This window comes from Argopecten irradians, chromosome 5 (genome assembly GCF_041381155.1).
Source record: "Argopecten irradians isolate NY chromosome 5, Ai_NY, whole genome shotgun sequence".
Lineage (NCBI taxonomy): Eukaryota > Metazoa > Mollusca > Bivalvia > Pectinida > Pectinidae > Argopecten > Argopecten irradians.
Window position 1 is genome coordinate 36890900 of NC_091138.1, and position 12220 is coordinate 36903119.

Below are 12220 nucleotides of genomic sequence, written 5' to 3' on the forward strand. Positions count from 1 at the left end.
TAAATTTGAGAGCATTCTAGTTTGGAAATTGATTCTCATCATGACTGAGATATCTTTAGTACTATATAAAGTTGGTTTAAACACATAGAGAGTGTTTGGATATAACTATACAATGTATATGATGAAGGTACATATTGTATGCATAAATGAAAGCAATATTTCTTGTATGCAACATTTGCATCCTTATCATGATGTACTGTAAACCCGCAATTAAAATTTATTAGAATGTCTAAATAACTACCTTGTTCTAGCTACTACCAGTCACCGCTGCACTTGATCACCTAAACATAGTAAATAGCGTGTTTATGGTCAGATGGCGAGAGGTTTTGTGTACTTACTCAGTAATCTACATACACTACAGAGTTATCTCCCATGACTTCACACCCATCAATGTACATGTGTAAGTTTACAAAATGAAAACGGCACACGTTGAATATTGCTTTACCATTATACTGTACAATAGTCCGCTAAAGTTTTTTTGTTGATATTTAAAGGCCCACTACCTTTCCGGAGCAAAACAAAGGTGTCTTAAAAACATTTATAACAACAAAAAATATATACCGATTGCCTAAGATGAGGTTACAACACCAATATGATAACAGAGGAAAGTCGTATCGCTGTTTTGCCGTCTGGTGCAATGATAGCCAACTACGTAAACCGCGCGGTATTTAGGACGACGGCGGGAAACATAAGACGACCCGCGATATGAAAATTAACATTTTATTCATTTGAATTAAATTGCTCAGAAGGTGATGATAAGTGTAGTATTAACGGTAAGTTAATAATTTTTGCGACTCTACAAAATTATCGATCTCGTTTTACATTCCCATTTTAAAAATTAAAATCCGTTTCGGAAAGGTAGTGGGCCTTTTAACAAATATCATAAAAAATGAAATAAAAAAGTCTAATATATACAAATGTATGCAAGTTTATTAGACTACATGTAATTGTACAATATTATATGTATGTACATATATATATAAATAATTTAGATAAACTAATTCTAAAGTTAATCGTCTTCTAGGCCTAATAAGCGACATTAAAGATGAATTACAATTCATTATCACCTGTGTATACCTGTGGTGCATAATTGTTCAATACTTTTAACATAAAGGTTCTATTTAAAATTAAACTCAATCATTCGATAGCATTACCATCACATGCGTTAATTTGGTAAATGATTTAAACTTTTACTCATTATTCATTTATTTATTTATTTTACAAAATTCGATAACAAAAAGCAGTGCACAAACCGGTACATGTACCGGTACATGTATCTTATAAGTTTACAATACTGTTCAGTATTGTTATACTGTTGCAATGTTTACCAAGTTCAAAGATAATAAATAATTATCTGAAAATGGAATACCTTCATACAATGTTGTACATATACAATATGCAGTATACATTGTAATTTATGTACTATTGTATGCTGCCAAATGTTACATTATTCTAAATAAACATGAAACGGGTATGTTTTACAATGTTTGATTATGTAAAGTTATATGTATTATCTGAATTTTGGCGTAGCAGTTTCAGGGAATGTAGAAGGCAATCAATTAATCATACCGCTCGCTAAAAATAATTATTGTAAGTTGTGTCATAAGTATATAGACTAACGTCATCCAGTCAATTTAATCGATTAATATGGAGTTATTTCCCCTTGAAAGTTTGTAAGACACTTCCGTATGAATTAGAAGTATCAGAAATAGGAAATCTCTTTTTGAACGATGAAGGCATGGGGACAGGTATTTAGATTTTTTGCGACCTTCCAATCATGTTGATTTTTGTTTGTTTTAAGTATGATATGCTGCTGTTTATTTTACTAGAGGTAAAAAACAAACTTAAACGAATATGATACATTGTACATCATCTGCCAACAAAGGTAAATGCAATTTTGACGCAAAATAATGATACAAAAATGTGGTAAAATGTCCAACGTCCACAACAGCATATACTGGATTGTTTCTCAATACAGTGAAAATGCAAATTGTTGCTGTTTAAGGTTAAAACAATATGACAAACCACTCCTGTTACATCCTCTATACTCCAGCGGTTCCGATCACTTACGATCTCTACACCCCTGGACTATCTCATAGTGAAATTGAAGGCAGCTCAGCTGAAAATATTTGACCAATCACAGACCAGCAAAGATTTCCTTTGAAGACTACAGAGAGAGCGACTCCCAACTTCAAAGCCACATAGTCAACCACAGTGTACCTTTAATGTACATCAAAGGACTAAATTACCTGTTCTGTTCTGTTGCCTCCAGTTTTACGATGAGATAGTCCAGGGGTGTAGAGATCGTAAGTGATCGGAACCCCTGGAGTATCGAGGATGCTCCTGTTATAACTTACATGTGTGTGAATAGTTTAAGCTTACCACAGGTGCTTTAAGATCTGACTATATCAAACTACCCTGGTAACTGTTATATAATAATCATAATATAAAAATATATAGTATATACTATATAAAAAGTATATATGATATTTTTGATATTATGATTATTTTTTATTTATAGTTGGAACTTCAAGCACCTGTGAGCTTACTATTACATAGATGTGATATATAATGTATTACCCCACCCTCAACATACCTTTATATATAACAAAATACAGATGCATCCTTAATCAATATTTTTTCTGGCCAAATTCACAATGGTGTTTAAAAACTGTGTAAGCACTCAACACTCTTGTTGTAAATATTGTACCATTTGTGTGTACTAGATGCAGTTAAATACAATAAAAGCCCAGACATACAGGTAAACACATTAGTATGTAACTTGCTACTGTGTAGAGCCTATACTTGTCAACCGCTGAACAAGTTCTGAACACTTTTAAAGGTAAAAACCGATGGACCATAAACACATGCTTTTAAAGTTTACTTTTCATCCTAGCCTTGCTATCACTGGCAAGGTTATCCTTTACACCTGAGTGAATCAGTAAAGGTGAACTCCTGTTATTTACTCCGCATATTTATATAAATCTGTGTGACGCTAGCCTAGCATGTTTACAAATTTTGAGTGTTTGTCACCAAGATTTATCCCGTCTCTCTCTGGTAAGTGTGACTTTTTTTGCTCTATATTCTAGAAATATATCTATAACTATAGGTAAGAAATATCTCAGCTCATTTGTAAAGCTGTTAAAATGAGTTTGACCTTTTGTAATACAGCAAGTTTTTGCGTTACAGATTCTTGCACATGCATACAGTGACACATACATGACGTGTACACTAGCTGTCATACATAACTTATAGTTTTCTCGAATACGCCCATTTAGCAATTTGTCCCATTGAAGTTTCTTATGGGGTTAGCAAATTGCCATGTATGTTGATAAATTGGACATAAATTTGAGCTTTCAAGCTAACATTGCAAGCAATTTTCAGCTTAATGTTTTGATGTGAATGTTTCATCCATGTGCTGTAATCCATATAACAATAACATGCTATATTTATAGTGATTCTCATGGTTCAAACTTCTATATCATTAACAATATTCCATGGATGATTGACTTTTCACTTGATGGATTAAAATTTTACTTCTCGTTTAGAATTTGCCATAAGGCCTAGGTACCTTTATGACTTTCTCAAAATAGCGCAAGACCAGTAAGAAAACTGCGTCTCAGTCAGCTAACTGAGACACAGCTTTTTTATTCTTGCAACTATTCCGTGTCTGACTGTAAAATATAAAAACTAGAAAAAAACTTGTGAAATGAAACTTTGCCGTGGGTAATTGTAGTCATATTCTCTAAGTTAGGTTTGGATCAAGCTCTTTGTACAATGTTAAAAACGTAGTTGTATCTATATATAGATATCGGACAAAGAAGTAATTCCACCAAAACAATGGTCAAATTTTCAAGGCGATCGATCGATCTGCCCCTTTATCAAGACACACAAAACGAACACGATTACATAATATGACATGAACAGTAAAACGGTACAATGAAAGAAGACAAATGTTTAACAGCACGATGGAGCAATATATATAGATATCAAAACATAAGTAGTTTTACACTAAAAATGTTATAATATATAACAAACCCCTGTGTACCAACAAATTTGCTTTGTAATAACCGTAGTTCATTATACACATATTGCAAACATCTTATTTGAAACTTTGATGAGGAGCAAAAAAATTATTTGTTATAATCATGAATTCATTGTAAGTATTTTCATTATAGACATGTTTCACTGTATCTTCATGTATATAAATGCCATTAATACTGGCACTAATTTAAGTTTCTTTTGAACAACTGTGTATATGTAAATGCTTCAGATCAGGCTATTTAAGTCAAGTTATTAAACAGATGAGGTATTTAACACAGTGGATCCTCTCTATTGTGTTGACCAAACCTGACTTTGTAAATGCCATTCTTTGATTTTGTCTGGCTGGCACTTGGATGGGATGCATATCAGATATCATCTTTCCTATTTTTAACAACTCTTTTTCTAAAATCAATAAAATAAAGGGCTTGATAGTCAGGGCCAATAACATGCTCTGGTTAAGGGCTACTTTGTCTTTTCAATAGATTGTGACTGTGATCTTCATGCAGGGCTTACTAGATCAAGGTCATGTCCTGCATTAAAAAATGTGTTTAAACAGCCGGCTTTGTTTGGCATGCAAGGTCTATTCAGTTAAAAAACTATTTTCCAAGAAGAAAAGACTAACGATTGACCTTGTGCCATGCAGAGCTGAAATGACTTTACTTGAAGTTCAAGGTAACATGTACCAAATCTTTAAACAATAAGATCTGTTGATCAGCCTTACTGATATTTGGTCTGTGTTAAGGTGTTTGCTTATGTAATAAGAAAGGTTTTGCTATTTGACTGATTGTTGAAGGAAAGTTTTCAAATTCTGCAAGCTACCAGTTTTGAATCTGACTTAACAGCATCTTGATCATTCCTATTTTTTGTTCAATATTTCCTTTATATTTTCTATTTTGATGATGTAAGCAAAATTGAAAATGTTTCTTTAATATTTTGTTGCCCTAAACCTAAGTGCAAGTTGACAAGACATTTGCACTAATACAAAAAACATTAAATGTATCAGTCTTCTTTAAAATGGAACTTAAAAGCTCTGTCAGACCTTAAATGTGTTAGCATCAAGCCATGGTGAGCCCAATGTGTTAAACAGGAAGGTCATTGATATTGTCGGAACCAGTGTCACATGAAGGTCACGTGATCAAAAAGTTGTAAACACATTACACTATTACCTTATAAGGCAATATACCATTTTGAAAAGGCAGCTTTGACTTTGCCAGAGGCTGGCCACACTTTGTAGTCTGCCAGATCACTTCGTGTGATGGGTCCTTTTAACTAGTGCTTATCAATCAGGATGTCTAGCTCCTGGGCTAAAACTCAGCCTCCAATACTACAATACTCTATTACTTTGGTACCGACAATTTTCCCTGAAACACAAGCTTTGCAATTTTGTAAGGCAAACATAGTAAGTAAATTGGTTGTTTTGGAGACAATATATAGCCTGAGATCCAATCCCGCAGCAGAAGGCTTGGCCTATGAATGGTCGACCAAACTGTTATGCCGCTGGTAGCTACAATCAATCGTATTAGACGTTGGCTTTATTTAGAAGCAGTTTGGCATTCTCACAATCAACCATACCACCAGCCTCTAAGCTCAGGCAGGAGTGACCTTTGTCTGATATTTCTATTGGTAGGTTACTTTCGAAATTATAGCTATGTATAGACACTTCAGTTTCTCCCCCTGTCTGGCCGGCTGAGTGAGATGTATGGACAGGACATTGGCTAACACGGGAAATTTATGGTGGGATGGTTTTAAAAAGGAAGTCCTGTTGTAGAACAGCTTGAAAAGGAAGTTCATTTGTCTGGTAAATTTGTAGTACTGGTTAAATGTCATTATATAAAAAACTATATCATGAACTTTTCCACCGACGTTAAGTATAAGTTACTTATATTCTTGGCTACTGCAGCTTTAAGTACCCGAAAGCTCTCAAAATTCAATAAAAGAAAATCTTAAATAATAAAACAGTCTACAATTTATGACGAACAAGACTTGCATGTGTATAGTACTACATATATTTGTTTATCTTACAATGGTTACATTGCCTAACACCCAGGGGTGCAATATAAATATTTTCTTTTTCCTGTCCCTATAAGCATTTTACCTGCTGTCCCCAATGTATGATCAAATATGGCTTCTAAATTTGAAAATTTCATTATTAATATTTTTCCAAATGCTCAGTCAAAATCCAGGAGGATAACTCCTGGAATACCAGCTAGCACATTTAGACTATAGATACACAACACTAATATTTTTTAACTAGGAACAGTTTGAAAGATGATTTCATGAAAACATTCATACGAGAAAACATTCATGTATACAGTACATGCATGCAAATGTGATGTAACAGACAATTCGATTCTGTCTCTGTGTGTCAAATATTTTCGAGGGCATGAACATTTCTAAGTCACATGCTGTGATATTCCCTGTAAATTGGATTTTCTGACTTTGAATATTTTACTAACAACACATTAATATGGTCCATTGTATAGGATAAGTAAGCACTGGATATGCCTCTCACAGGTTTAGTTTTTATTAAGTCAGCCTGTTTTGTATTTATTTAAAATTGTGATACTTGCAGTAGGTATTTTGTCATGATACAGCGTCCGTCTGTCCTTTAAAACGCTACTAGTCATAGAATTCTCGATAGATTCTAACCAAATTTGGCCAGAAACATCCTTGTAGGAAGGGGAACAGTGTTTGCATAAATTTTGGCTCTGATCCCCCATGGCAAGAGGGACGGGGCCCAATAGGGGAAATACAGGTAAATCCTTTAAATCGCTACTAAATAGTTATTGAGTTCAACATGGATTGTAACAAAATTTGGCCAGAAACATCTTTTAGGGAAGGGGAACAGAGTTTGTCTAAATTTTGGCTCGGAACCTCTAGGGACAGGAGGGGAGGGGTCCCACAGGGAAAATTAATGGTAAATTCTTTAAATTTCTACTAGTCACAGAGTTCTGCATGGATTGTAACCAGGGATATAGAGGTAAATCCTTTAAATCGCTACTTGTCATAGAGTTCTTCATGGGTTCTAACCAAATCTGGCCAGAAACGTCATTGGGGGAAGTGGAACAGAGAATTTTGGCTTTTGAGCCCCGGGAATAGAGGTAACTTCTTTAAATTCCTTCAGAAAAGAAGCAATAATCTTGTATTTAGAACATTATTTGGCATTCCAAACCAGGTGAGCGATACAGGCTCTCTGAGCCTCTTGTTTTGTTCTTTAATGAGCACAAATCAGATTCTTAAAAAAAAAATGATCCAAAAAAAGAAAATAATTTTATTTATACTGTGTATTGAAAAGACAATTATACAACACTAAAGTCCATTGAAAGAAGCGTGAAAGAAAAGAAAAGATTTTCTAATTGTTTTGTGAAAAATGAATGAAGTTTGCATCCGAGTCGAGAAGTTAAGAAAATCAGTTGTAAAATCATAATCAGTGATCTGCTAAGGCCAACCTTTCCCCCTCCCCTGCTGTACTAATTACCAATTTTATAATTAATCGAATACCATTGTATTGATTTAGTTTCCCCAGGATATTTTTAGAAAGAAATGAAGAAGTAAATATTTAGTTAAATTTAATGCATTGTGCAGCTAAGACATTTTGGAAATGTGGTTTTGAAATAAATTTTACAGGAACAACCATTTAAAGCAGTACAGGAAAAACATCAATTACCAGTATATGTCCCATTTAATAATTGATTATAAATAGCTTTAATAATCAGTTATCTTCAGCAACAACACAATCAATCGATTATCAATTAAAATTGAATATCTGCCCAACACTATCAAATAGTCAAATTCTTGAAACATGTACATATATAAACTCAAGATTATTTTCTTTTATTTTTTTTTTTTTTTTTTTTTTTTTTTTTTGCGGGGAGGGGAGATGGGTGGGGTGGGGATGTTCAGTACTCTCATTACATTAGGGACACCACTAAGGCCATACAATTTCTTATCTGACTGTGCATAACCTTGTTGGACACAACTAATGTTTCAAAAGTGTCTTGTCATGTTTTACAATGTACCTCTAACCTGTTGGAATAGGTTCATGGTAAGACACAGGGACTTGACTGCATAAATAACAAGTTTTTTGTTCTTCAATTTACTTGGTTGTGGGATCATTCCAAGTTACTTCAGTGCATGCAGATCAGTCAATTATTGATAGTTTAATATCCCCAATTAAAAAAGAGGTAAGAAAGATATTCAGCTATATTAATACAATCAAACTTGTCTATAATGACCACCCTAGAAACAAAGAAAATTTGGTTTTTGTAACCAAGTGAGCTAAATATATACACAGGTCAAGTTGTGTTGAAATTGGTCATTTGAGACCTCAAGAAAATAGTGAAATTAAGCAGGTGGTCTTTAAACAGAGGTGACACTAAGCCAGGTTTCACTGTGAAATTATTTTACCCTCTTATCTATAATTGTATTTTCGTATCTCATCAGGATCCTGTGTATATTTCCATAGTGCCCCCTACCTGAGTTAATTAGTATGTGTTGTCACAGGTGATTATGTGACACAGAGTAATGTGACAGGTGTGTTACCTGTACGTCTACCTTTTGATAATGAATTGTTTTTACCTTATTTACTTATAACTTACCTGGTGGAATGTGTATACCGAATCATATTCATCATATTAAGTTAATGCTTGTTTGTAACTTGTAGTTAACAAGTATACATTAATATTGTTCCTCATCCAAAATGACAATTACAAATAGTACAGGCCAAATATACAATAGTTTTATAAATTAGGATATTGTTTAATTGTCACAAAGCTTTCATTTATTTTGTAGTGAGGTCTTTTTATATGTCAAATGGAATATTTTTACAATTTAGTCATCTTCAGTTCGATAACTATATATAACTATATATTTATATATATAGAAACAACATTTATTATTGATAGTAATAAATACTTAATATATCAAATGTAAATCCTCTGCTCATAAATAAGTCCACATCCACAAATATAAGCCACTGTCTGGACAAATAAGCCTCAGCAAATTTGTAAGCTTCTATCAGCACATTTGTAAATAAGCTCCTATCAAATGTCACCATCCAAATAAGTTGCTGTCTAAAATGAAGCCTTTGTCAAAAAAACCCTCTTGACACCACTAATTGGTCAATTTCTACAAATAAGTGTTGAAAACAAATAAGCCTGGTATACAAATAAGCATTTGTCGATGACTATTACACAACTGCCCACAATTAAGACCATAGATCTACAACTATGCCTCCTACATTCTTTAATTTACCTGAAGGTTTGTCAAATTTGAATTAGCATGCAAACAAATCCTTGAATGATACCTTTAATTTAAACTACAAGGGAGAGTTTATTTGAGGTTAAATTCGGTAAAATTGATTTTTCTTTCAGCTTAATTCATTGGTATGTCATATGTGGCTTCAAATGTGAGGAATAATCAAAGACATTATTTGAAAATCATTGATATCTTCACAATGAAATTATTATATTTCAAAATAACATTTTCTCTGCTATATTTCCACGGACAAATATGATCAGATTTATTTTTGTATGAGGAGAAAATGATTTTGAAATATTCTTAAAGTAAGAGCAATACTCTGTTCCCTTTGACAATAATATGCCACACATATTTATTGATATGCTTAAATTTAAATAGAATAGAATAAATAATTTTATTTTACTACTAGTATATAACTTTTTACTTTAGTTATTTTTTAGATTGAAACAAATAAAGATAGGCAATAGCAATGATTTCTTTTAATCTTTTATCTGAACATATGTTTTGGTTTTAATAGAACTACAATTAAAATCCTATACAAATATTTTAAAGCATTTTTCATTATCAACAGATTTTTGTCACCACAGAGTTCTCACACATTCAATTTTCCCCCTATTGTATATTATATACATTTCTAGCTTTCAAACAATTTTCATAACCGTAAGGGCATATATCAAATGTCATTTCTATACAAACCGTCAATCAAATTTGGTATTTTCTTATGACAAAGGTTTTAAAATTTATTTTCATACATTATCTATAAACAGGACAAATCACCACTTCCCTGGTAATGCCAAAGGTGTAAGGGGAGATAATTATATATATTGAATAGCAAATTTGGCGAATTACACAAATCACTCCTACACACTTCAGTTTTACGCATGAAGATAAATTAACATAACACAGGTTCATAAATCACCATGGTTACCATTCAATTTCACAGCATTATTTGAAACAATCTTAAATTTTTCTGCTATTATATAAGGATATGTAATGTTTAAAATGTTCAGAATGTCTTGTCTCTTGCTACCAATTTTGAAAAAAAATACTGTTTCTTGTGTAACAAGGTAAGTATAGATGGAATGGAAGTGTGAGGCGAGTGTATATACTGACACTAAGCTAGCTTGTGGCTAGCCTATCAGCTTCTGTATCTGTATATGTGTAGTTAATTCCTCTATACCCTCTGAGTTGTATTGATCTTAAGACTTGTTAAGGAGAATGCCAGACTTCCTATACAAATCGCTATCTTCATAAAATATTCATTCTTGTATTATCGCCTTGTTTAAGTCTGGTGTGAAATAGGAATTGATTTCACACATTTAATAATTTATCTAGGAACAGATTAAGATTTGTATAATAAAGGAGACGTAAACGCAAGACTTTCACCGTCAGACATCCAAACTCTGACCCTTCTGTCCCCTGTATCGGTTAGTGTGAACTCATGAAAACTTCACATTAAATCTTTTACGCCAAAAATGTTCCGGACAGACGAAATTGAACCCGGACTTACACAAATTGCGCTGAATCCATATTGTAGAATTATTTAAAAGGTACACAATAATCGTCATTTTCACCATTAAAGCTATCAATCAGAAATTGATCAATGTCTCCAAGCTCGAGGTATTGATCTCCCAAGCGAGAGCGTAGGAGACCATGCTGTGCCGATCGTTTGGTTCTCATACATTCAGGGAAAATGTTTTAAATACAGTCCGATGATAATAAAGGAAATTGGTTATTTCATGATATCCTGATTCTTAAATGTGACAACTGATTTGTTGTTCGGGTACACAGGTGTGTGTTTCAACATCTTGGGGCAATGGTTTTGGATGTAGCTTACAGAACAGGAATCAATGTGGGCTTCCAGTGAATGGATCGTTAAAGACACCAAGACTTGCTGGGGATTTTACGGTGCAGGGACTCGCAACTATAGGAAAGGCCAGAGCAGTAAAGCAATATACAAGGTAACTTTCTTATTGTCTCATCTTGTCTTGTTATCACTAGTTTTTTTTTTTCAAAATGCGTTGAAGATGTAGTTGGGGTAAAATCCTGTTTGCCTATTATTCTAGCATTGCTTATAGGCTGATTGTAGCTGTGGAATAGACTATTTCTTTTATCATATCTATCTTGTCACAGTATTTATACCTAATCGTCATTCAAGATTCTATCATTACCACATTTAAATGTAGCTTTTATGGTGCTTAACACAGGACCTTTAATTCTGACAGATCTCTGGACTTTTTCTAGAATTTGTTAGCTCAATCCAGTAAGGTAAAAGGTCAAAGGTCAAGTTCACAGGAATTATCAGGTATGCATGATGATTGAAGATTTGTATAGTACATAGTGTTTCTACATTTTGTCTGTTTTATTAAGGTTTTATTTTTATTTTTTTTGTGTGAATTTTTCCCATGAAACAATTAATATTTTTTTCTACTGAAGAAACTTAAAACAACCACAACCGAAACAGATTAAAACAAACCAAGGTTGATTCCACATTTATAGATCTACATTTTTCAGATTTCAATTTTGCGATTTCAGTACGAAAGGGTACAATTAAATTTACAATTATTCAACTAAATGGTGTGTGTTTAAACATCCTTAGAATTAATTGCATTCAAGAAATTCAAGAAATGATAATCCACACCCTCCTTTCACTTCCTTTCCTCCTGTAAGTTTTTATAAGTAACCCGTCCTCCCTCCCTCCCTGTTATATATTATACCCCCTCCCTCCTGTTATATGTTATACCTCTCTCCCTCCCTGTTATATATTATACCCCTCCCTGTTATATATTATACATCCTCCCTACCCCCTCCCTCCTGTTATATATTATACCTCTCTCCCTCCCTGTTATATATTATACATCCTCCCTGTTATATATTATACCCTGTCCCTGTTATATATATTACCTTCCTCTCTCCT

At 33.2% G+C, this 12220-nt stretch overlaps 1 protein-coding gene across 1 annotated transcript in view; it reads left to right on the forward strand.

Annotated features, from left to right (window-relative positions):
- Positions 1-2926: 2926 nt before the first annotated feature.
- Positions 2927-12220, forward strand: part of LOC138324403 (high-affinity choline transporter 1-like) — a 37767-nt gene continuing 28473 nt past the window's right edge. Inside the window, exons 1-2 of the mRNA XM_069269469.1 lie at positions 2927-3057; positions 11095-11264. The gene's annotated coding sequence lies outside the window, so the exon portion shown is untranslated. The remainder of the gene's footprint in view (positions 3058-11094; positions 11265-12220) is intronic.